A 27623-nucleotide genomic window follows, 5' to 3' on the forward strand; every position below is an offset into this window, starting at 1 on the left:
TGAAAAGAAGGATCTCTCCTACATTGTTGGTGGGAATGTAAATTGGTACAACCATTATGGAGAACAGTATAGAGGTTCCTTAAAAAACTAGAAAGAGAGCTATCATATAATCCAGCAGTCCCACTCCTGAGTTTATATCTGGAGAAAACCACAGTTCCAATGGATACATGCACCCCAATGTTCATTGCAACACTGTTTACAATAGCCAAGATATGGAAGCAACCTAGATATCCATCAACATAGGAATAGTTAAAGAAGGTGTGGTACGTATATACCATGAAATATGACTCAGCCATAAAAATAATGAAATAATGACGTTTGTAGTAACACTGATGGACCTGGAGTTTGTCATACTGAGTGAAGTCAAACAGAGAAAGATAGATATCTTACAATATAGTTTTTATGTGGAATCTAATTATCTATAAAATATTTTAAATCTCATATTAAAGTTTTTCCTTCCTTCCCCACCAAATGTCAAACTTAGTATGCTTACGTCCCGACCAAGTCCTGTGGGCAGATGTTTCTCACAGTCCTTACATGGCCATGTTCAATGCCTTGATCAGACAAGAATTGAATTTATTGAATGTTTACAATACATCAATGGTGTTTTACTTTATTTATTTAGCAGACACTTTGTTAAAAGCTTAAAATCCATATGGAAAATGGCAGGCTTATGAAACACTTCAAAATTTAAAAAAATTAGATAATAAGGAAACTTATCAATCGTTAAACTACTTTAAAATTAGGAAGAAAATATCCTCCTGATGATTGCAGGACTAAAGATTGACTTTTAAGAACTAATACATAATAAATAGTTTATCTATATTTTAAAAGTATTAACAAGTTACATTTTATGTTGGCAAAATAAAACCTGTGTAAGAAGTTCATGTCCCCTCCTAAAGTAAAATGCGAGCTAGTATACTTTACCACAAAATAAATATAGCACTTTTAATGGTTTGCATTGTCATTATCAGGACTTCCCCCAGTGACACTAGAATCTGCCTGCAGTGCAGTGGCCAGAGGAGACTTGGGTCCAATCCCTGAGTCAGGAAGATCCCCTGGAGGAGGGCATGGCAAGCCACTCCAGTATTCATGCCTGTAGAATCCCATGGACAGAGGAGCCTCGGGCTAAGGTCCATAGAGTCTCAAAGAGTTGGGCACAACTGAAGTGATTTAGCACCCATGCATCATCATTATTATGCTTCATGTTGATTAACTGTTAATTATAATGGATAAGGGAAAGTCCAGTGACTAATTCTGCCCCCTTCAAATGTTGCCTGAACATGGATAGGCCAAGGATCCAGTAACTTTGAGTCTACCCTAGCTTTCCAGGGCAAACTGTCCTTCCTCAATCCCATGGAAAGGGTTAAACCAGGAGGATTAGGATATCTCACTCTGGAATCTTCAGCCAGCATTCTGCAACTTGCAACTTCAAGACAAGCTCAAGAGAAGATAAGCAGTCTGTATTTGTAAACAACCTTGTAGACAGTTTTCCTAGCATTGAAACATCTAGATGACTTGAAGTAAGACTTTCCATCTCATCAGAAAAAATGGATGAAAATGGTATATCATTTAAGTTGTAGACAATTAAGAGGCCCACACTTTCTCTGTGGGCCATCCATTTAACAAGGTTGCATATGATATTTATGTTTATTGGAAGGACTGATGCTGAAGCTGAAACTCTAATACTTTGGCCACCTGATGTGAAGAACTGACTCATTGGAAAAGACCCTGATACTGGGAAAGATTGAAGGCAGGAGGAGAAGGGGATGACAGAGGATGAGATGGTTGGATGGCATTACCAACTTGATGGACATGAGTTTGAGCAAGCTCCAGAATTTGGTGATGGACAGGGAAGCCTTGCATGCTGTAGTCCATGGGGTTGCAAAAAGTTGGACAAGACTGAGTGACTGAACTGAACTGACTGATGTAAACATCATACATCTACACTTAATTTGCTCAAGGATAGGGAGCATGTCCTATACATTTATAATCATTACAAACTAGCTTGTTTCTATACAATGAAATGCCATTTAGAGTATGTTTTATAAATATTTTGAATATCATGTAGATATACATATATGATGTAAATCGGCTTCACTGGTGGCTCAGTGGTAAGGAATCCACCTGCCAATGAAGGAGACCTGAGTTCAATCCCTGGGTCAAGAAGATTCCCCTGGAGAAGGAAAATGGCTATCCACTCCAGCATTCATGCCCAGGTAGTCCCATCGGACAGATGAGCCTGGTGAGCCCTAGTCCATGGAGCCACAAAGAGTCAGACATGGCTGAGTGACTAAACCACCACCACTACCACATAATCATTATACTATAGAAATTTTGAATTTATCAAATGAAGTGCAAGTTCTCAAGAATCTAGTAATAGATATGAATCTAAGCAGATAAGTGAAGAGATGTAGGCAAGATAATTATTATGAGATAGAGATAAAAATTTTTTTAATTTTTAAAAAAATTTATTTATTTTAATTGGACGCTAATTACTTTACAATATTGTAGTGGTTTTTGCCATGCAAATTCTTAGAGGACTATATGTTTTGTACAATAAATTTGAAAGCCTGATTTTGTATATTCACCTCTAGTTTCCTTTATGATTATTTACTTTGTCTAGTAATATTAATCAGAACCAAAATATATTTTTGTTGGAAAATAGATATAGTTGATAGAAGTAAAATTGAAACTTGTCAGCTTACTGAATTGAAGGGAAATGTTTAAAGGGAATGTACAATATTTATACTTTTCGACCACGAGAGTGAGCTGAGCCAAGAACACAGCTGAAGTTCCAACAAAAGGACCAGAAGAAGCAGAGGAGATTATACTGATCAGAGATAATTTCTGGTTATCCCAGTTAAAAACCTTATCCATAGGATAATGATACTATAGTGAAGAGAAGATCGCCATCTACAAACCAAGGAGCGAAGTGTGGAACGTGCACTTCTCTCGCAGACCTCAGGAAGAACCACACAGTCCACACGTCAGACTTCTAGCTTCCAGAAGAGTAAGAGATTACACTTCTGTTGTGTAAGCCACCTAGTGTGTAGTTCTTTGTCACAGTAGCCCTAGTGAACTAAACTTTCCATTTCCTCATTCATATATGTGTGCAGATTATTATGATGAGAACACTGTGCTTCTTTGTGAGTTTTAAGCCTCAAGACAATAGCTATACGTATTCATTAAGTGGAGATCATAGAAGTGTAGGAATATCTAGCCTTGCAGTGGGAATAAGGATTGTATTATGACCTGCTAAAATTAGTTTCAATGCTATTCTCCTTCCTCACTGATAAGTATACAGTTCCATTTCTAAAGCCTGCCCTTCACCTTTCTATGCCAGTTTCACATGATTATTCCCAAATGTCCACCTTCCTTCCCAGACTTGACATTAGTGTGACAGATGATGCAAATAGCTTAGAATGGATTTGTTTGGATCAATGAACGTATGAAAATCCAGGTGGAATTCAAACTTTTGTTCTCTTACCCTTTGCTTATTCATATTTATGCAAGCTGGCCTTGTGTTACAATACTGGTATCTTTAAGGGATTTATTCTTTGTGACTTTGAGGTCTTAGGCCTTTTCTTCCCCTAAAATGCTCAGTTATCTGTAAAGAAATGTTTAGGATATGTTTATGAAATGTGGAGGATATGTTGAAAAACAAACAGCATCAAAGCAATATTTAAGAGGAGTATATAACAACTATTTTTGTTTCTGTAGAAACACAGTCTTTTAGATTAGAAGTTTAAAAAAAAGTGTGTCCATTTGGAAAGGAATCTGCTTTCTCCATGTGAATCTAATGCAGAAATTTTAGTCAATGCCATTAAAGTGTTTTAGTAAGAACTTTGGAATATTTTTTGAAAGGAATTGTCTTGGACATACAATTCTATATAGAAATGGGTATTAAAAGACATTAAATGTTCCAGAAATGCTAATTTCTGGCAGGCTATCCATCACCTCTGTAGATGTGTGCTTGTAATGCCTCTACAACCCCAGGGTTTCCCATGTTTATTCCTTAGACGTTTTTTATCTAGCTGTGGGATTGTACTCAAAGGTACTGACGATCTATTTATTATTAGCCATCAAATCACAATTCTACACTGGCTCAAGTAGTGTTGGGTTAAGGTCACGCCAAAGAAAGGAGAAATCAGTAAGTCACAGAAATCTTGTCAATCTTGCAATATTCTAAAACTTCAAGATTAGATTAAAGTAAAATATAAATATTGCTATGGAAAAATCCACATCAGATGAAGCACCCAGAAAAGAAGTGTGTATGAAGAAAAATCCAATTGTCCATTGTTTATCTTCAATAATATGGAAGTATCATTAAAGATGTACCATGTGGCAGCTTTCCTGTGAGCTCAATGTTAAAGAATCCACCTGCCAATGTAGGAGACTCGGTTTCAACCCGTGGTCCAGGAAGATTCTCATGCCGCGGAGCAACTGAGCCTGGGGGGCCACGGCCGTGAGCCTGCGCTCTGCGGCCTGGGGGGGAGGGGGAGGCCACAGCGGCCTGGGGGGTGGGGGGGCCACAGCCATGAGCCTGCGCTCTGCGGCCTAGGGGCCACAGCCCTGAAGCCCATGTGCCCTAGAGTCCGTGCTCTGCAGCCACAGAAGCCACTGCAGTGTGAAGCCCTCACACTGCAACTCGAGAGGAGTCCCCACTCACCACAGCTAGAGAAAGTCCCGGGCAGCAACAAACACCCAGCATGGCCAAAAATAAACATAATGAATACAGAAATAATATTATTTTAAAAAAGATATCGTGTGTGATAGACACACATTAGATCATTCACCTCATATTGTATAAGCATCACAATCTTAGGAGCATCAGTATGAAACTTGATTTTGTTGTTGTTCAGCCATGAAGTTGTGTAAGACTCTTCGAGACCCCAGTATCTGTGCTTAGTTGCTCAATCACGTCCAACTCTTTGTGACCCCATGGACTGTAGCCTGCCAGGCTCCTCTGTCCATGGGATTCTCCAGGCAAGAATACTGGAGTGGGTTGTCATGCCCTCCTCCAGGGGATCTACCCAACCCAGGGATTGAACCCAGGTCTCATGCATTGCAGGCAGATTCTTTACCCTTTGAGCTACCAGGGAAGACCAGTATGTGACTTAACCGTGTTCAAATCTTATAGAAAGCTGTTTAAATCAAGTTCTGCCTAAATTCAAAGCTGAAGTTTTTCATGTACCAGGATAATAGAGAGGAATCAAGGGATCAGTATTCATCCAAATGGCAGTTAATTGAGTCTAGGTAAGCATCTTGCTACAGATTTGGTCTGACAAAGGTATTTAATAGCAGAAATCTAATAATGGGATCAGTAAAGGCAGACATTTATTATATGTCTAGTGTAGCTATAGAACATTTCAGGTAGACATTCTTATCACTGGTTTACCTGAAATGATACAATATGAAGAATCTATTCCATTTGTATTTGAGAGAAGAATACAAACAGTAGAATTAAGAGGAATACATAGACTCAAAGAGATGAATGGTAAGCAATTAGGCTGCACATCTTACTAAGAGCTTCTCATGATACCAGTGATTATAGTAACATCTGTACAGATGAGAAAGATCCCAACTGTCTAGGTTACTTTTTTCTTTTATAAGGTTATCAGTTCAGTTTAGTCTCTCAGTTGCATCCAACTCTTTGCAACCCCATTGACTGCAGCCCCGCAGGCCTCCCTGTCCATCAGCAACTCCCGGAGTTTACTCAGACTCACATCTGTTGAGTTTGTGATGCCATCCAACCATCTCATCCTCTGGCGACCCCTTCTCCTCCCACCTGCAATCTTTCCCAGCATCAGGGTCTTTTTCAATAAGTCAGTTCTTCATATTAGGTGGCCAAAGTATTGGACTTTCAGCTTCAACATCAGTCCTTCCAATGACTATTCAAGACCGATTTCCTTTACAATGCACTGGTGGGATCTCCTTGCTCTCCAAGGGACTATCAAGACAGCAAAAGAGACACAGATGTATAGAACAGACTTTTGGACTCTGTGGGAGAAGGCGAGGGTGGGATGATCTGAGAGAATAGCATTGAAACATGTATATTATCAATTGTGAAACAGATCGCCAGTTCAGGTTGGATGCATGAGACAAGTTCTCAGGGCTGGTGCACTAGGATGACCCAGGGGATGCAATGGGGAGGGATGTGGGAGGGGGGATCGGGATAGGGAACACATGTAAATCCATGGCTGATTCATATCAATGTATGGCAGAAACCACTACAATATTGTAAAGTAATTAGCCTCCAACTAATATAAATAAATGAAAAAATAAAAAAAAATAAAGTAGAAGAGAGCCATGAAAATGAAAGGAAATGCATTATGCTTCCTGTACTGAATTCTAGATTGGGGGAAACAGAAAATGGCTACAAAGGATATTATAGAGGCAGCTGATAAAATTTGACTATGGAAAATAGACTGTATTTTATCACTATTAAATTCTCTGATTTGATCACTGTTAAAAAAAAAAAAGTCTTCTCCAATACCACAGTTAAAAAGCATAGATTCTTCAGTGCTCAGCTTTCTTTATAGTCCAACTCTCGCATGCATACATGAATATTGGAAAAACCACAGCTTTGACTACACGGACTTTTGTTGGCAAAGTCTCGTCTCTGCTTTTTAATATGTTGTCTAGGTTGGTCATAACTTTTCTTCCAAGGAGCAAACATCTTTTAATTTCATGGCTGCAGTTCCATGTGCAGTGATTTTGAAGCCCAGAAAAATAACATTTGTAACTGTTTCCACTGTTTCCATATCTATTTGCCATGAAGTGATGGGACCAGATGCCATGATCTTAGTTTTCTAAATGTTGAGTTTTAAGCCAATTTTTTCACTGTCCTCTCACTTTCGTCAAGAGACTCTTTAGTTCTTCTTTGCTTTCTGCCATAAGGGTGGTGTCACACGCATATCTGAGGTTATTGATATTTCTCCCTGCAATTTTGATTCCAGCTTGTGCTTCAACCAGTCCAACATTTCTCATGATGTACTCTGCATATATGATAAATAAGCAGGGTGACCATATACAGCCTTGATGTACTCCCTTCCTGATTTGGAATCAGTCTGTTTTTCCATGTCCAGTTCTAACTGTTGCTTCCTGACCTGCATACAGATTTCTCAGGAAGCAGGTCAGGTTGTCTGGCATTCCCATCTCTTGAAGAATTTTCCACAGTTTGTTTTGATCCACACAGTCAAAGGCTTTGGCATAGCCAATAAAGCAGAAGTAGGTGTTTTTCTAGAACTCTCTTGCTTTTTTGATGATCCAAAGGGTGTTGGGCAGTTTGATCTCTGATTACTCTGCCTTTTCTAAATCCAGTTGAACATCTGGAAGTTTATGGTTCACATACTGTTGAAGCCTGGCTTGGAGAATTTTGAGCATTACTTTACTAGCGTGTGAGATGAGTGCAATTGTGCGGTAGTTTGAGCATTCTCTGGCATTGCCTTTCTTTGGGATTGGAATGAAAACTGACCTTTTCCAGTCCTGTGGCCACTGCTGAGTTTTTCAAATTTGCTGGCAGCACTTTCACAGCATCATCTTTTGGGATTTGAAATAACTCAGTTGGAATTCCATCATCTCCAGTAGCTTTGTTCATACTGATGCTTCTTAAGGCCTACTTGACTTCACATTCCAGGATGTCTGGCTCTAGGTGCGTGATCACACCATTGTGATTATCTGGGTTGTGAAGATATTTTTTTGTATAGTTCTTCTGTGTATTCTTGCCACCTCCTCTTAATATCTTCTGCTTCTGTTAGGTTCATACCATTTCTGTCCTTTATCAAACCCATCTTTTCATGAAAATTTCCCTTGCTACCTCTAATTTTCTTGAAGAGGTCTCTAGTCTTTCCCATTCTGTTTTCCTCTGTTTCTTTGCATTGATCACTGAAGAAAGCTTTCTTATCTCTCCTTGCTAATCTTTGGAACTCTACATTCAAATGGGTATATCTTTCCTTTACTCCTTTGTCTTTTGCTTCTCTTCTATTCTCAACTATTTGTAAGACCTCCTCAGACAACCATTTTGCCTTTTTGCATTTCTTTTTCTTGGGGATGGTCTTGATCACTGCCTCCTGTACATTGTTACAAACCTTCATTCATAGTTCTTCAGGCATTCTGTCTATCAGGTCTAATCCCTTAAGGTTAAGGTGTTGCTTAATCTAATGATTGTATTCAGGGTACCATGGAACATATGGGAGTTAAGGACAATCCAAGTAGAAAATTAGAAATTGATTGTTAGAGAAAAGGGGAGGTAATTGAATAGTTGATAGTTATATCCTGTCTCAAGCTAATGCAGCATGTGAAATTTAGGGACAGACTTTCAGGGCTCTCCACTTAGAATTTTAGATTGTTGAGACTGGATGTGTGTCATCATCTCTCAGAATTGTTGTAGAAATAGCATCCATACTGGGTATAAGATTAGAGCGGAAAGAACATAGGCTTTGAAATAAAATAACAATATTAAGATTCTGGTTTTGCTGTTTTCTCATTGTCCTTTAAGGACTTTAAGGACTTTCTTTTTACAGATTGCCATTTTCCTTTTTCTGTGGTTATTGGAAAGACTAAGTGAGATAAGAGTTAATAATTACATATTATGTACTGTGGGCTCGGCACTGTGTGCACTGACTCAAATGTGTTATTTTGTTTATCCACATAACATCCTTACACAGCAAATCATACTGTTACCATTTTAATACAAATAAAGTAATTTACATTTTGTTACTCATTCAATACTATAATGATGGTGAGTGGAAGAGCTTAGGCAGTCTTATTCTAACGTTTAAACACTTCATTCTGCATTCCAATGTGCGCAAACCACTTACCATGATATTTGACACTCAGAAATGTTATAAACAAATATTAAATCTCTTCTTTCCAAGAAACTAAAATACTAAGACTCTGGGACTTTTATTAATGATTAACCTGTCAGTTAGAAAATTTCACTTATATAGTGATCTAATTTTTATCCTAACGCAAACTATTCTCTATGGCTGGTGTTATTTCTCATCCAGCTATAGATGCTCAAACCTATGACAAAATTTAGGACCAGTCTTGGGTAAGATGATAACATGATGAGGAATAATTGATGGAAGAAGGTGCAAACAATTCCTAAAATATATCTTATTTCACCAGAGAGTGCTGTAGTCAGGTTCAAGGACTGGGGACAAAATTTAACACAGTAAGGGGTTTAGAAGAAAAACTGGTATATAAGAGATAAGACCATTAATCTGGGAAGTGGGTCTCTGTGAGAAGTCAGTGATACTTGTTTTATTACCAGATGAAAGTAAAGTATATGGTTCTGGCTATGAGGTGAAAAGAACTACAAGGAAAAGTGATAATACCTGACATTCAGTAAAGCAGGAGTTCCAGTGGCTACTTGTTAGGAAATGATGGAAGGCAGATGGAGAGTTACAATGAAAGACAGTAGGTTTAGTTTGCACGCGTGCTCTGTCACTCAGCTGTGTCCATGGACTGTGGCCTGCCAGGTTCCTCTGTCCATGGGCCTATCCCAGCAAGAATACTGGAGCAGATTACCATTTCTACTCCAGGGGATCTTCCTGACCCAAGTATCAAACCCACGTCTCCTGTGTCACCTGTATTGGCAGGCAGATTCTTTACCACTGAGCCACCTGGGAAGCCCATTAGATGGTCTTCATTAAATGTTTCAGATAATGGGAGCAGATCTAAGAGGTTTTCCCAATGTCAGTGTATAGCATGGAGGTGGAAATAATGGTTTGAGAAATAAAGAAGCAGTCATTAAAGAGCAATAAAGAAATAGAATCCTATACCTACAGAAACACAGGGAGAGGGCACACATAAGCTCATGATTGAAACTACTTATTACTGTGGTTGGACCTCCTTGGTTCTTTACTTTCCCTGCCATTTTATTGAGATATAATTGCCATAAAGCACTGTAAAAGTTTAAGGTGTACAGAATAATGATTTGGCTTCCATGTATCATGAAATGATTATCACAATATCCATCATCTCATATAGATACAAAATCAAAGAAAGAGAAAATTGTGTTTCTTTATGATGAGAACTTTTTGGATTTACTCTCTTAACCAATTTAACATATTAATATTTAGTGTTCAGCATCATTAACTATACTGGTCAGGTTGTACATTACATCCCTAGCGCATATACATCTTGTAACTGGAAGCTCGTACTTTTTGACTGTCTTCTTCCAACTCTCCTTTTCCACATGCCTTGCCTCTGGTAACCACAAGTCAGATCTCTTGTTCTATGAGTTTGTTTGCTTGTGTGTTTTTGAAGTATCAGTGACCTACAACACTATCTTAGTTACTGTTGCACAACAAAGAGATTCCATATTTCTACACATTTCAAAATGATCACTTCAAGAAGTCTAGTTATATCACTATACAAAAATTATGTAGTTAACTATATTTCCCACACTGTACATTTCATTCCCTCGGGTCATTTGCTCTGTAGCCACACGTGTGTACTTCTTCACCTCCCTCATTTATTTCCCAGCGTGCCCATCAGAACTCAAAACAGCTCCTGATCTGCTGTGAGCACCTACCAGCAAAAGCCACCCTCATCCTGTTCAAATGCAGCGCTGGATCCGAGCCAGCTCAGTCCTGCCCACGTGTGCCTTCTCCTTGGCGATAACAGCAGTGGCCTTTGCTCTAGAGGAGAGGGGCCCTGGGCCAGGAGCGCTCACAGTTACCAGCCAAGGCCCCAGGCAGTTTTATCTCCCTCCTCCCTCTGGCTTTTAAGACTCTGACCTTAAAAGCGTTTATTCCGAAGGCTCATCTTTTCAGTGCAGGACCTCTGGTCTGGGGAGCTTGACGTAGGGTCGGGCCCCTCACTCACCCGGAGAACCTCTGCGAGTGTAATTATCCTCCCATTTGGGCGTCACCCACCAGGCTCCAGTCCCTGAGGTTGCAAGACTCAGGCACGACTTAGCGACTAAACCACCACACCTCCAACACAGGGTATAGGTATTGAGTATACCTATCTTGACAAGCTCCTCCTGTCTTGTTGTTTTTCCTTCTTTTAAAAAAAAAAAAAAAAAAAAAGTTTATTGATTTTAATTGGAGGCTAATTTCTTTGTAGTATTGTAGTGGTTTTTGCCATACATTGAAATTAATCAGCCATTTTATCTTTAGTTGTAGATGATCTTTTCTGTTACTCTCAGATCTGCCTCACCAACAATTGCCCTGCAAGTAGTTATAATTTTCTTTAGGAAGATCCTAAATCTTCCTACTCTGTCATCTTGGGCCAATAATCTGAACCTCTGTGGCTATGTGATGAGTGATCAAACTATAAGGCTTTTTCTTGCATTTTTTAGGATGATGTTGTCCCTGGTGAATTTAAGCTTCTTTCTTTGCTGTAAAAGAATTCAGAGGTAAGCAGAGAGGTTAAGAAAGTAAAGTTTTATTTAAGCAAGGATACACTCTCAAAGGGAGAGTGGACAGACAGGTGAGGAAATGCCGCCCTGCATTTCTTTGGCAAGCAGATTATGAAGGGCATTCAAATGAAGGGGTGGAATACTCACTGAGGAAGGAGGAGTTTCGGGGTTGACTTCCCAGATTTGGGGATTTTTGTCCTTATTTAGCTTAGGTCAGAAGGAGTCATGGCTCCGTGCATGATGGCTACTTTTAAGGCTAGTATTATTGTAATGAGAGCATAATGAGCAACAGGTTACATTAGGATGCATAAAATTCCTGCCTTTCGCCACCTTTCTTTGCCCAAAATGTGTGGTTTCCTGTCAGTCTGAAGGTTTCTGCTTTTCTTTGTCTGCCTGCGGACCCCTGGTGTTTTCAAGATGTGTGATTTTTCTCTGCTCGTGCCTAACTACATGTCTGCTATAACAATGTGAAATATTTTATATTTTTATTTTTCAAGGTGCAAGCAGACACAGTGCAGACGACCATTTTCCTATAGATGCTTCTATAATTTTTTTACATCAGAAATCATATTTGAATATGTATCCTTCAGATGCATTATGAAATTAAACAGCCAGCTCTTCACATTCACAGTATTTCCTATCACAGGAGTTCTCTAACCCATAATAACCATACCAAACGAATACTGAATTATACCATATTTCACTTAAATAGCACAGTTGGTTCATTACAGATACATTCCAAAAGCTGTTTAAACCCACCAATAGAGATCCCAAATACAGACATAATTCATCTGAGTAAAATAGATACAACTATAGTTTATCAAGTTGACTCAAGGGAGACATATCTTACTAAATATATATAGACAATCTTAACACTTCTTATATTTATCTGGCAGTATAGAAAAGTTAAATATTAAATAAAATTTGCTATAAATTAAATAAAATTTCAGATTCTTTGCATGCGAAGTCACTTCGATATTGCCCAACTCTTTGTGACTCCATGGACTGTAGCTCTCCAGATTCCTCTGTCCATGAATTCTCCAGGCAAGAATACTAGAGTGGGATGCAATGCCCTCCTCCAGGGAATCTTTCCAATCGAACCCACGTCTCCTGTGGCTCCTGCATCACAGGCAATTCTTTAACACTAAGCCTCCAGAGTAGCCCCTCATATTCTCTAGTTCAGTTCAGTTCAGCCACTCAGTCGTGTCCGACTCTTTGAGACCCCATGAATCGCAGCATGCCAGGCCTCCCTGTCCATCACCAACTCTCAGAGTTTACTCAACCCCATGTCCGTCGAGTCGGTGATGCCATTCAGTCATCTCATCCTCTGTTGTCCCCTTCTCCTCCTGCCCCCAATCCCTCCCAGCATCAGGTGTCAGGAAGCATTTAACAAGAGGCTTCCTGCGTGCTGTTTTGGATCTGTCAGGAACCCTCTGGCCCTTATTGATTCCTGAATATTCAGGAATTAAGAGGAGAGGCATGCCTTTCCTGGGCTGAGGAATCCAGGCATTTCTCATTACAGTGATAAGTACCCTCTTCCTTCTTATGAAAAGGTGATTGTTTGCAACTCTCTCTTTGATAGGGATGTCTTACCTTTTGTAAGTCTGGAACTTCAATCTTTGTCTTTGCTGAGCATAACCACCTTGTAAGACAGTATATATGCCCACTCCATGTTGATTAAAACACCTTTGCTCCATCAGAGCTTTGGTCCCCGTGTCTTTCTTTCTTTCTTTCTATTCCTTCTCTCTCTCTCTCTCTCTCTCTCTCTCTCTCTCTCTCTCTCTCTCTCTCTCTCGCTCTCGCTCTCGCTCTCTCTCTATTTCTGGCTAATTCCTTGGAGCGCGGAGGCCCGCTGAGCTCACTTTCTTGCCTGGGCTTCTAGGACCCACTTGAGAAGGTGCACTGCGTCTTCACCCACTCGAGAGGGCGCCTGTGCCTATGTGCAGCAGCGCCAGCCCTAAGAACAGGACTCTATTGTCTTTCCGCATAAACCAGGGGGTATCAGCCTCTTTCTCTCTCTTACTTTTTTATCGTCGACTCCAGACCACCAGGTTCCAGTCCATTAAAGGGCCAACAATCAGGGTCTTTTCCAGTGAGTCAACTCTTCGCATGAGGTGGTCAAAGTATTGGAGTTTCAGCTTCAGCATCAGTCCTTGCAGTGAACACCCAGGACTGATCTCCTTTAGGATGGACTGGTTGGATCTCCTCGCAGTCCAAGGGACTCTCAAGAGTCTTCTCCAACACCACAGTTCAAAAGCATCAATTCTTTGATGATCAGCTTTCTTCACAGTCCAACTCTCATATCCATACATGACTACTGGAAAAACCATAGCCTTGACTAGACAGACCTTTGTTGGAAAAGTAATGTCTCTGCTTTGTAATATGCTGTCTAGGTTGGTCATAACTTTCCTTCCAGAGAGTAAGCATCTTTAAATTTCATGGCTGCAATCACCATCTACAATGATTTTGGAGCCCCCCAAAAATAAACACTGTTTACACTGTTTCCCCATCTATTTCCCATGAAGTGATGGAATCAGATGCCATGATCTTAGTTTTATGAATGTTGAGCTTTAAGATAACTTTTTCACTCTCCTCTTTCACCTTCATCAAGAGGCTTTTTAGTTCCCCTTCACTCTCTACCATAAAGGTGTTGGCATCTGCATATCTGAGGTTATTGCTATTTCTCCTGGCAATCTTGATTCCAGCTTGTGCTTCTTCCAGCCCAGCATTTCTCATGATGTACTCTGCGTATAAGTTAAATAAGCAGGGTGACAATATGCAACCTTAACCTACTCCTTTTCCCATTTGGAGTCAGTCTGTTGTTCCATGTCCAGTTCTAACTGTTGCTTCCTGACCTGCATATAGGTTTCTCAAGAGTCAGGTCAGGTGATCTGTTATTCCCATCTCTTTCAGAATTTTCCACAGTTTATTGTGATCCATACAGTTGAAGGCTTTGGCATAGTCAATAAAGCAAAAATAAATTTTTTTTCTGGAACTCTCTTGCTTTTTCAATGATCTAGCAGATGTTGGCAATTTGATCTCTGGTTCCTCTGCCTTTTCTAAAACCAGCTTGAACATCTGGAAGTTCATGGTTCATGTATTGCTGAAGCCTGGCTTGGAGAATTTTGAGCATTACTTTACTAGCGTGTGAGATGAGTGCAATTGTGCAGTAGCTTGAGCGTTCTTTGCCACTGCCTTTCTTTGGGATTAGAATGAATACTGACATTTTCCAGTCCTGCAGCCACTGCTGAGTTTTCCAAATTTGCTGGCATATTGAATGCAGCACCTTCACAGCATCATCTTTCAGGATTTGAAATAGCTCAACTGGAATTCAGTCACCTCTACTAGCTTTGTTTGTAGTGATGCTTTCTAAGGCCCGCTTGACTTCACATTCCAGGATGTCTGGCTCTCAGTGAGTGATCACACCATCATGATTATCTGGGTCATGAAGATCTCTTTTGTACAGTTCTTCTATGTATTCTTGCCACCTCTTCTTAATATCTTCTGTTTCTGTTAGGTCCATACCATTTCTGTCCTTTATCGAGCCCATCTTTGCATGAAATGTTCCCTTGGTATGTCTAATTTTCTTGAAGATCTCTAGTCTTTCCCATTCTGTTGTTTTCCTCTATTTCTTTGCCTTTCTCTAAGCATCCTGTTAATAGCGTCTGTGAAAGTGAAAGTGATGTCACTCAGTCGTGTCTGACTTTTTGCGACCCCGTGGACTATAGCCTACCATGCTCCTCTGTCCATGGGATTTTCCAGTCAAGAGTACTGGAGTGGGTTGCCGTTTCTTTCCCCAAAGGATCTTCCCAACCCAGGGATTGAACCTGGGTCTTCTACATTGTAGGCAGACACTTTACCGTCTGAGCTACCAGGGAAGTCCAATAGAGTCTGTAGTTGAGAGTAAATATATAGTGGAGAAAAGACTTTCATTCAATTTATTTAAAGTAAAACTATATTTAAACAGCAGTCCTGTTCAATAGTTATGAATCTGCCAATTTCAACTCTTTCATGATTAATGTATAGTATAATCAACCCATGTAACTGAAAAAAATGTGGACACAAATATACATATTTTCACTGCAAGGAGTGCCTCCTTTCTCTGGCATTATTCTTACAGCTCTGTCTGAGTAGGAAGCAGCACTGTAGACAAGAAAGTCATATTTGTAGGCAGTGATCCAGGATGGCAGTTTTGTATCTTGTGTTGCCATAACTTCAAGCAAACATTGACAAATATGGATATAGACTTCTGTTACCCTACAGTAATGATCTTAGGTGGCCTCAGCTTGCAGCAGCTTGAAGTGGGGCTTTGGTTCCCTGGCCCAAGACTGAGGCCAGTTTGGGACAGTGAGAGCCCCAAATCCTGGCCCCCAGACTGGGGGTCAGTGAGCAGGCCCTGGCTATTTGGTTCTGCACAAAAGAATTCCCACAGAGACAGAAAGTAGTGAAATTAGTAAAGTATTTATTCTGAGGAAAAAGAATGCAATACATGTGAATGGACACATAGGTGAGCTTAGAGGGAGAGAGAGAGTCCCTGAGTCACATCCTTGAGTCCGTTTGAATTACTTTTATGGGCCATTTTTTATGAGTTTACTTTGGCCAGTCATTTTGATTTGCCTGGATCCACATTTGGTGTATCTCAGGAGCCTCCTGTGTGGGTGCACGCTTCTCTTACCGAGATGATGCTGTGTGCAGGGGCCTTTGAGTAGCGCGGCCCTCAGCACCGCTCGGCTTGACCTCCAAGGAGCCCTCTGCACATGTGTGGTCTGGGAGGTCTCCCGACTCTGAGAATGAGAAGCATGTGGTCTGGGCGGGGTCCAGCCCCCTCTCTGAACTGTCCTGCTGTTCTCATCCTGGAGTTTAGATCTGCAGGGAATGAACCTCTAATTGCTTTACCCTGGAGGGTAGGCATCTACTTCCTGCTTCAATATAAAGAGCGTTTTGGGAAATTTATTCTATGTGAGAGAGCAAAGGAAAGGAAAGGAAAGTGAAGTTGCTCAGTCATGTCCGACTCTTTGCGAACCCATGGATTGTATAGCCTACCATACTCCTCTGTCCATGGGATTTTGCAGGCAAGAGTACTGAAGTGGGCTGCCATTGCCTTCTCCAGAGCATCTTCCTGACCCAGGGATTGAACCTGCGTCTCCCACATTGTGGGCAGACACTTTACTCTCTGAGCCACCAGGGAAGTCCAGAGTCAAAAGGGATTATCATCCACACCGATTATTGCATTCTGCATTTTTAAGGACTTTGCAGAGCCACAGCCTTCCAAGATAATAAAATTAACCCACTAATATACTAACAGCCACTTGCATTAATATTTTCTCAGTCTGTATGAAGTAGATCATATTATTTAGACTTCTCATATGAGGAAATGGGAGCTTATAATTGCCAAGTTGAGTGTTCAAAGTCATAAAGCTACTAAATTGCACACCTGAGATTCAAACCCAGGTTTCCTAACCCCAAGACTAGTATTCTTTCTACCTGAAGCAAGATGTGATAGAAAGCGCATGGGAGGTCAGTTGAACTTGTGCTGAAAAGATTCTCCTATTTACCAATTGTGGACCCGATGTCAGTAACTTAACCCTTTTGATACCATAGAGTGAAAGGCATTATATCCCTCGCAGAGTTGTTGTAAGGTTTACAGATAATAAATACAAGATACCTAAAACAGCATCAACGTTCAGGTGCTTTGGATAGACGAGGTTAAAAGTTATTATCTTGTGAAATCTTAACAATCACATCACATCATCTGTACAATTGTCCAATGTAAATAGTGATTTTTCTTCTTAGTATATTGAATGACATTTTTAATGTATAGTCATGAAACTCATATTGTCTTCTTTAGTTTTTTGTTTTTTTTTTTTTTTTTTAAATACTTTTTATCAGAAGAATCCTTTCATGAATTGACCATGTTGTAGCCTGGGATCTCAAATGCAGCCTTTACAAAATGAAAGAAATATATTTTTTTTTCTCAAAACACAGATGTTATAATTTTGCCAGATATTTGTCCAGTTAATCACAGTTTTGAATCCCATGCATTCAATCAGCCAATCTTAATTTTATTTTATTTAGCAACTATCATCTGTTACTTGAAAGGTACTCTGCCAAGACAACAGAATTTCAAACTGCATAAGACAGAATTCTTGTCTTGGAGATAGTAATGCTGAGAAGAAGTTGACGCGTGAGTAAACACTTGATTGCTAAAAAGAGGAGTGGATAAACTGAGAGCTCTAGACTCGGGGACAAGACAAAGACTGACGTTAGAAATTTGGAATCCAAGGAAATGGAAGGTATCAGAGCTGACTAGCCTCTAGGAACTTTGAAAGCTGAATAGCAAATAAATCCAGAGTTTGGGTTAAGGTCATTAGTCCAGAGCTGTTATGTTCACAGATACCATCAACAAGAAGATCAGAAGGCCAATTGCAATCACTAAAAGTAAAGCAAGAATAAAATCAGGCAGACAAGAACCAAGAAATAAGGATAGCTGACAAAGGAACAGAAAGAAAAGTAATGTTGAGGACTGGGAACAAAAAAGATCAAAAATGTCCTTTGATTGTAACATCAAATATTAAAGAAAAACATACCTAGAACAACCAGCATAATATTGAAGGAAAAAAAGAATTGAGAAAAAGAAGTTGGAGGGCTGAAACTAAGTAAATTTTTGCTTTATGTTTGCTTAATTGTAAAGCTTCTGGTTTCATTTAACTCTCCAGATTTTGCTTAAAACGTTGAAATGGAGTCAAAAATGTTGCCTGAATTTTTTCTACACCGTATAACTATAAAATGATTATAAAAATCTATTATAGTTACATAGCATGTAATTTATAGTTTCAGAAGACCAGCAATAAAATTACATATACTTGAAACACTACTTTTTGTTGGTTGAAGCAAACTTCTTACATGAATTTAAGTGAGACAATTTCCTATAATTTTATACAATTTACTTTTATACAAATATATTAACTAGATGTAACTCCAAGTTTTCATATAAGCATTAGATCTTTATGTTCTTGCTTTTTATATAAATGCTAAGTACCTATATCAAATATTTTCATCCATTATTTATTTTTCCATTTAAATATGATCATCTCTCAGTTTTTGGAATCAGGCCATAAAAATGGAACAGATAATATAAAGTGTAATTCTAAACAGGATGGTTATATATTTTCAATTAATATTTGGTATAGCTGTTCTTTATATGATTTTAGACTTACAAAACACATATACTTTATGCATTTCCTCCATGAGGACTCAAGAAATTTCCATAAAGCTGAGTTCCATGAATAGATGGAAAATTGGAAGATAAATTTCAGTAAAGATTATTGTTAAATTATCCTTGAAAATGTATTTTAACTCTTATTTTCTTCATTGAAAACCTAGGAAGTAGACCTAGGATCCTTATAGCTCTAGGAAACTTTTTCCTGATATGCTGAGCTGTACTAATATGAATGTATCATTCTCTAATTTTATTCATTTACTATTAACTCATGAAGACAAGCCAAAGAATATATGAATAAATAAATCTGTAAAATGAAGGCACGGGGATTAGTCAGTTTCGTAAAATGAATATCAGGACAGAAAGAAAAGGCAAATTTAACAGTTTCTCTGTAGTGCCCTATGCATAGTTTAACTGCAGAAATTTATCACTTGCTTTGTTCATTATTGGCTAACGTGTCTGTGTTCTATGCTAGAAGACAATTTACTCAACGACAGAGTCCACATCATATTTATCTGTAATTATAACATTTAATATAGTATCACATAATAACCTAAACTCAACAGAGTCCAATTTAGAATAACAAGAGTTGATAATTCAATAATCCCCATGAAATTGTTATATTGTAAACTAATTGAATGTAGGGGCATGATGGGTGGAATTGGTTTCATTTCTTTGAACTTCTGAGCAATGATTTCATGTGCCAATTATTTGACAAATATATTGACCTTTTTGATTCTTCACTCACTTTTTCATGAGTCTAATCTTCATCTGCTCTGTAATCTTGATGGAAGCAGATATTATACTTAACAATTCTTTGTCATCAGAAGAGGAAATGGATTTTTTCTTAATTTTTTTGGCCACACTATGTGGCATATCGGGACTTAGTTCCTTGACCAGGAATCCAACCCATGTCCCCTGGAGTGGAAGCATGGAGTCCCAACCACTGGATTGCCAGGGAATTTCCTGGGGTAATATTTTTTAAATCTCTATCTTCAGCTCATATATATGTGTTCATGCTCAGTCTCTAAGTCCTGTCCAACTCTTTGTGACTCCATGGACTATAGCCCACCAGGCTCCTCTGACCATGGAATTCTCCAGGGAACAACACTGGAGTGGGTTGCCATTTCATCCTCCACGGGATTTTCCTGACCCAGGGACTGAACCCATGTCTCCTGCATTGGCAGGCAGGTTCTTTACCACTGAGCCACCTAGGAAGCTATGTCTTCAGCATACAATTTCAATCAAAACATGCTATTACTTTTTAATCAGAGATTTACTAAGAAAACTAACTAAAGTTTAGTGACCGAAACTAAAGTTGAGTGTTATCAGTTCTACTAAAATATGTCTCATAAATAAGGTGACCATATATTCTTGTTTATATGTGTTATACAGGGAAGTTGTTAATAGCTTTTCTTTTCACTCTTGAATATCTGGTTTTGGATCATGAATTAGCTGGTTAACTGTACCTTAGTGCATGATGTCAGAGTCTGAAATAATGAATCTAACTTACTGTGCATTCTAAATGGCAACTAGATTATCTAATTTTTTTAAATGTATATTTTAGTTATGACTCATGAACTCATAGAATAGTCTATATTAATAACAAAAACTGGAAAAGCAAACAAGTACAGAATGTGGGTAGAATGTTTGCCATGACATTGCTCCACTTGTCCCACTTGTGATAAAAACTAACCCTACCAAAAATCTTAAGGGCAGAGATTTTTTCTTGATCAAAGCAAAAAAAAATTCACAAGACTATTTACATTTTAAAATACTTTTATAGATCCTAACATATTGCTAGTAGTAAATAAGTATAGCCCATTAGAGATTCTAAATGTATCACAGAAATATAAAAATGTGTCTCATTTGTAAAACTTAAATTTTACAGATATAAAAGTAAAAGGTAGTTTTATTTCTGAATAAGTAAGAAATTAACCATCATGATAAGTAATGAAAAATTTTATTTGGTGTTTTTGCAGGGTTTTGAAATTGCGGTTAAGTAAGCAACCATTCACTAATTTACCATTTTTTAGTGTAAAATTCAGTGATATGAAGCACATCCACAATGCCATGCAACAGCCATACACCATCTATCTTAAGAGCTTTTTCATCTTTTCAAACTGAAGGTTTTTTAATGATAAAATATTTTCTTTATTATTATACTTCTTTGCACCAGAATGAAATTTAAATAACTCTATAAATAAAATATTTTAATTTTAGTTTCTAAATTCTGTGAAGTTGACCTAAAATGGTCAAGAAATGAATTTGTCTTTCATTAGATTGAGTTTTATAGTTTAAAATATATACATATATTCTTTCAGTTTTAAAAAACCTATACAAGAGTAAAAAATAAATGCAGTTAGATTAGTTCAGGGAACTGAGAAAATTTAATCTATAGCTATTGTGCATTTGCACATAAATATTCACAATCTTTTTGCAAATGTTGAAAGTGAATCTGCAATATAATACTGGTTAATGGCTGAGAAGATTTATTTAGCTTTAGAAACACACCACTGTTAAACATAAGATCTGTCCTCAAGACTAAGTATTATCATTGCAACTCTTTATGCTCTTTGTTTATCTGATCTATAATTAGTGCTACAATCTCTTTTATAGTATTTTGTAATTATGTATCTATTTCAAAATATGCATTTTAAAATTCCTTAATAGTTTATAATTAAATGAAAGTAAACATAGACATGATTTGCATGTATACAGTATTTTAATACTGCAAAAATCTTATGCTCTTCTTTTGAAATTTGAGAAATATCTTACTCTCTGTGTGATGAGTTAATGACTTAGAAGGATTTTAAATCTCCCTTATTTTCTTTGAGTTTTTACCACCAAAAAACATAAAATGAATAAATAAAGTCATGCTTAATATAGTTAACTACATGCCTAGTTTTAAAGACTGATGGCCCAGCAGTTAGTACCGGCAGAAATCCCAGGAAAGCTATATGTAGCATATCAAACTGTGGGCATGGAGAAGCCGAGCAGTGGAAAGCTAGCCTCTCTCAAATTGATTTTTCATTGTGTAGATAAACAGGGAACACTCAAGGATCAGAAAACACATTCCTGAGCCTTTGAGTTTATCAATTTAAAAAATAGTGACTCCACTGAAGAAAATACTAAGTACAGTGATCAGTTAAAGAAATAATAAAAACTTAAGATTAGAGAAATGTAAGCATATAACTATACTTAGAAATATTTTTCCTTAACTTTTTTTAATTCTTAAAAGTTGTCTATTTTTCTCTGTGCTGGGATCTTCCCAGATCAGGGATCAAACCTGTCTCCTGCATTGACAGGTAAATTCTTTACCACTGAGCCACCAGCGGGAGGCCTTCCCTAAAATTTTCCTTTAAAATTTCCTCTAGTAAATTCAATAAACATTTGAATGCCTATTTGTGCAAGGCACTGTGCTAACCCAAAGAAATACAGTTGCCAGAAAAGATATATTATCTCCTATATGGAGCAGAATCTATAGGAGAGATCAGATAATCTAAAAACATTAATTGAAATATATAAATGTTCTAAACCAATATATTGTATAAATTAAACTTACACAGTATTATATATCAATTACAACTCAAGACATTTATCATAGTGCAAGGGCTGTGATAAGCATAGGTACAGGTTTCTATGATGGACACACAGAACCATGGCTCAATCATGACCAATATTGAAGGACTACCCAAAAAAACTGCATTTAAGTTAAAGTCTTTAAGTTGAATTGAAAGAACAAAAAGAGTAGACCAGTCAGACACAGCATGATGTGTAATAAGCCTGGAATCAAAAGATGGCTTAAATATTAGAGGCAAACAATCAAAGAAGCAAGACCAGTGTCCTTGATATTAACAAATTTTGATTAAAAATTGTAAGCTATCTACAAAAAAAAAAGCTATAACAAAGGGTAACTATTTGCAAGTTTAGAATAAAAATGCCAAAGTCATCAAAAAAAGGCTCAAATAATAACATTTTTTCATTTCAAGAATAATGAATAATATATATTAATAATATGAAAGCAGGAATCGTATGGTCAATAAATATTTACTGCTTAAATTTTGCTTATTATTTGGGGAATAATGCTGTTTATATTGCTCTATGTTCTATTTAGAGGATTTCATTTAAGCAGGTAAATACTAGTTAATCCTTTTTTATTTTTTGCACAGGTTATATAAAAGGACATCATACTATTTATGACTAAAATGTATTATTTCTTCATTAGTTATCCTTACAATAAGTGAATTATCCTGAAAGTTATAAAAGCTTAGACATATAAAATCATCTTCCCAGTATGCTTATCATTGCCCACAATATGTCTAAAGGAAAATATCATAAAACATTTATCAGTAAATATGGAACTGAATGCCATGGTTCTATGGTATGATTTTCTTTAAGGAAGTAGCAATATTGACAACATTTTCTCTCTGGGCACTGCTGTTCACTCAGCTTTTGAACGTTATTATCTTCTGCTATTTCCTAAAGAGCTAACTGATTTTTCTAACATGATGGATAAAATCTGACTCATTTTATCTGAAATACTTCACAAGTACACACAGTTGGGTAGTTTACACCTAATTCAGAACAGGCACTTACACAATGAATCTTTTTAAAAGTGTTCTGTTGTACTTTTCTCCCCGACCAAGGCACTAATTAAACAAATCTTATTTCTGTTGCTTAGTTCCTGGAAATGTGGAAATCCTGATTCATTTACATAACTTCATTATCATGTGGGATTCAGTAAGTTAAGTTAATAACTGTATATTTGAAACAGCAGGAGACTTTTTCTCCTTGATTTTTTTGGATCATGTATTCCAGCCAGTTAAAAGAAAATTTACAACACCCTGCTGCCTTAAATGTAAATGAACTTGCAATCAATTTGTTTTAATGAAATTAAAGCCATGCACTATGACTAGAGAGAAGGCGGCCTTTGGTTCTCTTCTGAATACATAGTGGGAAAAATGGTTGTGGTCCAAATAGATCATGAGAAACTGTTATTTCAAAACACTAAAAAAAAAAAAAAAAAAGGAAGAAAAAACACGATTTATTCTGTATTAATCAACAAAGTAGGAAATTCTACTTTTCTGGGGAAGATTTAGAGATTGAATTTTCAACTGGTTCATTTTGAGACACTTTTTAATGCCTTCTGTACATTTAATTGAGCTGTGGGAAAATATCAGTCACTCTTTCAGTGAAAAGATGCTTCAAGAATAGATGCTGATCCAACTTCTCTAAGCTTTGTTTTTAGTAGAATACTAATTACCAGAGATGGCAATCTGAATTTGATTGTGTTCTTAGATTTGGGAACAGATGTTATAGTATTGATTATTCAATGAAAAGGCTTCTTCCCTGGAAAGGTTATACACATGATCTCTGCTAACTTGTTAATCGATTTTCCCCTCTTGGTGTTTTGTTTCACCTTTTTATTGAAAGACTAAGAAAACCAAATGCCAAATAAACATACATATATACCCTATGCTCTTTTAAAATTTTTTTAGCAGTTCCCAAATATACACCTCCACTGCGACCCAAGTCCGATCCAGTCATACAGTTTTAACTCCCATTATTCTTTAAGTTATCTCTGCCTTGCCCCGTCAGAACTACTGATCATTCTGTTAAACACTCCCCATACTTTTTGACTCCTTTCATGTTGGAATCACCTCCCTTACTATATACGAATTATATATATATACATATATATGTGTATATAATATTTATTTTTACTGATTTTATATTTTATTTATTTATATATTATATATTTTATATATTTTATATTATATTTTAATTTTTATATATATGCATACTCAATAGTGTCCAGCTCTTTGCAACCCTGTGGATGCCCACCAAGTTCCTTTGTCCATGGAATGTTCCAGCAAGAACACTGGAATCTGTTGCCATTTCCTCCTTCAGGGATCTTCCCCACCCAGGGATCAAACCTGCATCTCCTGCATCCCTGAATTGCAGACAGATTCTTTACTGCTGAGCCACCAGGGAAGCCCCAGTGTTTTATATATATATATATACATATATTTATTTATTTAATATATTTTAATATATTTATGTATATTAATATATATATATTTAATGATACATATATAGATTTTACTGATATATGTTTTATGTTTTTTTCATTTTTATAAGATCCTGTTCAAATGTTATTTCTATTAATACTCTACTTGGTCAAGACTTACTTAATAATCTTTCTCTAGCGAAGTGATCACTTTTTTGAGTTAAAGTATTCTTAGTACCTTTTGCTGATTAGAATTATGGTAGAGTTCTTTCAGCTACAGGCAATAAAAATCTCACTTAAGATAGTTTATACAGTAAAGAAAGGCAGTGTTGGTCCCAGCAAGAGAGAAGTTCAAAGAGCAGCAGTGATGTTAGGCTCAACTGAATCCAAGGCCTCAAAGAGTATGTAGTTGAGGAATTCTGTCTGTCTTTGATTTAGTTTTCTGTTTCTTTGAATGGGAGAAAGGCATGACAGCCCACTCCAGTATTCTTCCCTGGAGAATCCCATGGACAGAGGAGCCTGACTGATGGGCTACAGTCCATGGAGTTGCAAAGAGTCAGGCTTGACTGACGTGACTTGATTCTCAGTCATTTGATATCCAATGGAATGGCATAGACACCTGTCTCTCTAAGCTTAAATTATTTAGAAGATAGCATTCTTTTCAATTACTTCAACAAAAGTTCCAACAAAATTTATTTTCACATCGGCCTGTTTAGAGTCAGATAAATCACTGTGAATAAGAGAATGGAGAACCCTGTCCTTACAGATCAGCCCCACAAACATTATATGGATCATAAAAAGGGGGTAGATAGTTGCACAAAATAAATCTGGATTATTTTTACCTAAAAAGGAGTGGTGGAGAGATGGGATGTTTGCTGAGAAAGAAAAAAGATAAAAGCTGTGGGCTATAAATATATTTGTTGTTACTTATATATGTGTAGTATCTGATTTATAAAGTGAAGTTGTGATGCATATTTTATTACTCCATATAATCATCCAAAGCTTAGTTTCTAATAAACATTAATTTATATAACTGGAGTTCTCATTTTAAAAATAGGGTTAGATAAAGGTTAATAAAGAATGAATGACACAGTATTCACTCAAACTTAAAAATTAAGGGTGAGAGCTTGATATTCTGCCTTCAATTGTTAAATATGATGATCAAAAGACAACAGTGTATATCACTATATTAAATTAAGAACTAAGTCAGGGTCTTCCCTGATGGCTGAGACAGTAAAGAGTCTGCCTGCAATGCGGGGCGCCTGGGTTTGATCCCTGGGTCAGAAAGATCTCCTGGAGAAGGAAATGGCAACCCACTCCAGTATTCTTGCCTGGAAATTTCCATGGATGGAGGAGCCCCGTGGGCCACGATTCATGGGGTCTCAAAGCGTCAGTCATGATTGAGCAGCTAACACTTTCACTTTCAAAGAAAAGTCAAAGGGGAAATTTCATGGTAAGTTTCTAAACTGACATTTCGTAATAAATGAGTCACTTGTTAGCAATGTCTTTCAATTGGCTTTCTCTCCTTAATTATGGTAGTATAGCAAGCATATTGTGTCCTATATATATGATGGAACTGGAAGCTTGTTTAGGCAAAACCTTTTTACTTGGGACCCTCTGCGTATTCACTCTCTACCTCAATGCCTCACATCCAGCAGTTGATTTAAAATGACTCTTTTATTGTAAAGGTAAAACAAAAAATAACAGTTCAATCCCTTTTAAAATAATATTCTATTTACTTCAAATAGTCTCACTGCTAGCACTTGAGCAGTACTTTCTTTACAAGCCTTCCTTTTGATTGACTAAACAATTATTTCATGTCTACTTACAATTTGTGGTTGTATTTGCATTTTGAGCTCACTTCAAGTAATCTATATGGATTTTTAGGTGAACTTTCATTCTCCTTGTCAGAGGATAAATTATTGTCTTACCTGATAGTGTTCAATAAGAATTGATGTTTTATATCTATTTACATATTTTGGCCTTCATATACCCTTTATGCAAAATCATTTTTTAAAAATATAGTGTAAATCACTTTCAAAAATCTCTCAAGAAAAGCTGGTAGATGATATAGTGAGTTGTGAAGGAGAGAATGAAGCGATTTAAAGAATAAAATCAAATAGCCTTGACCACATATTGCCAGAACAGAATATAGTCAGTTCAATCTAAAACACATTAAATGGCTACATGAGTTAAAAATTGATAATAATTAGTTATCATTTCTAATTTTCAACAAATTCCTCTAACATTCTTCATATATGAGAAAGCATAGGATGGTGAGATCCATTTCTGATAAGCATCTCTCTATAGGCAGTATTTATTAGGCCACTGGGCTAATGTAATACTGATAGTGATATTTTGTTTCATGTACACAAACTTTATTTTTATGCAAATATAGACCATTATTTCTGAAAATACCATCCATCAGTTACAAGGAGAGAGCATGAAGATGATTTAGAAATTCATCCCCACTAAAGCAGAAGTATTGAAAAATAGTTTAAACCTGTGCCTGCTGGTGCTACAGCACCAAGTGCTGTCTTCATTTGACAAGATCACCATGCTGTTTCAGTTACCTGAGAATTCTGTTTTCTCTTTTAATAATTGTCATTTTATTCTCCCTTACATCTAGTCCAGTGTCTCATACATGGTAGGATAACTAAATAATTGTTCCAGAATTAATGAATAGATATCTAACTATTAAAGCCAATATGAAGGAATGGAAATGGACTCTAAGTGTCTATTTTTTTACATTCATCTACTATTAAACTTTCCAGTGATCTGATGTTTATTCAAAATTTGTTTCTTGTTTGATTATCAAATTATAAGAATTACATTAATGAAAGACAGACGGTAGATTCCATGAATGAATTGGAACAGTAGTTTTATTCCTCTTATAGTAATTAAGGTGCAAGGAAATTGTGTTTCAAGGGAAAAAGAATTTGGAGAGTCATGAGACTAAATAGAACAGAAACATCACCAGTAGCATAATTCGTCTTCCTTAGTAGATGCTCTAG

General features: G+C 37.1%; 1 protein-coding gene and 1 non-coding gene across 2 annotated transcripts in view; one reads left to right on the top strand and one right to left on the bottom strand.

Moving 5' to 3' along the window:
- CNTN5 (contactin 5) overlaps window positions 1-27623 on the top strand; it is a 1527443-nt gene that overhangs the window by 702843 nt on the left and 796977 nt on the right. The window lies entirely within an intron of this gene.
- Window positions 15184-15255, bottom strand: TRNAC-ACA (transfer RNA cysteine (anticodon ACA)). The gene has a single exon. It is a non-coding gene; the product is annotated as a tRNA-Cys (tRNA).

This window comes from Muntiacus reevesi, chromosome 9, assembly GCF_963930625.1.
Source record: "Muntiacus reevesi chromosome 9, mMunRee1.1, whole genome shotgun sequence".
In the NCBI taxonomy this organism is placed as follows: Eukaryota; Metazoa; Chordata; class Mammalia; order Artiodactyla; family Cervidae; genus Muntiacus; species Muntiacus reevesi.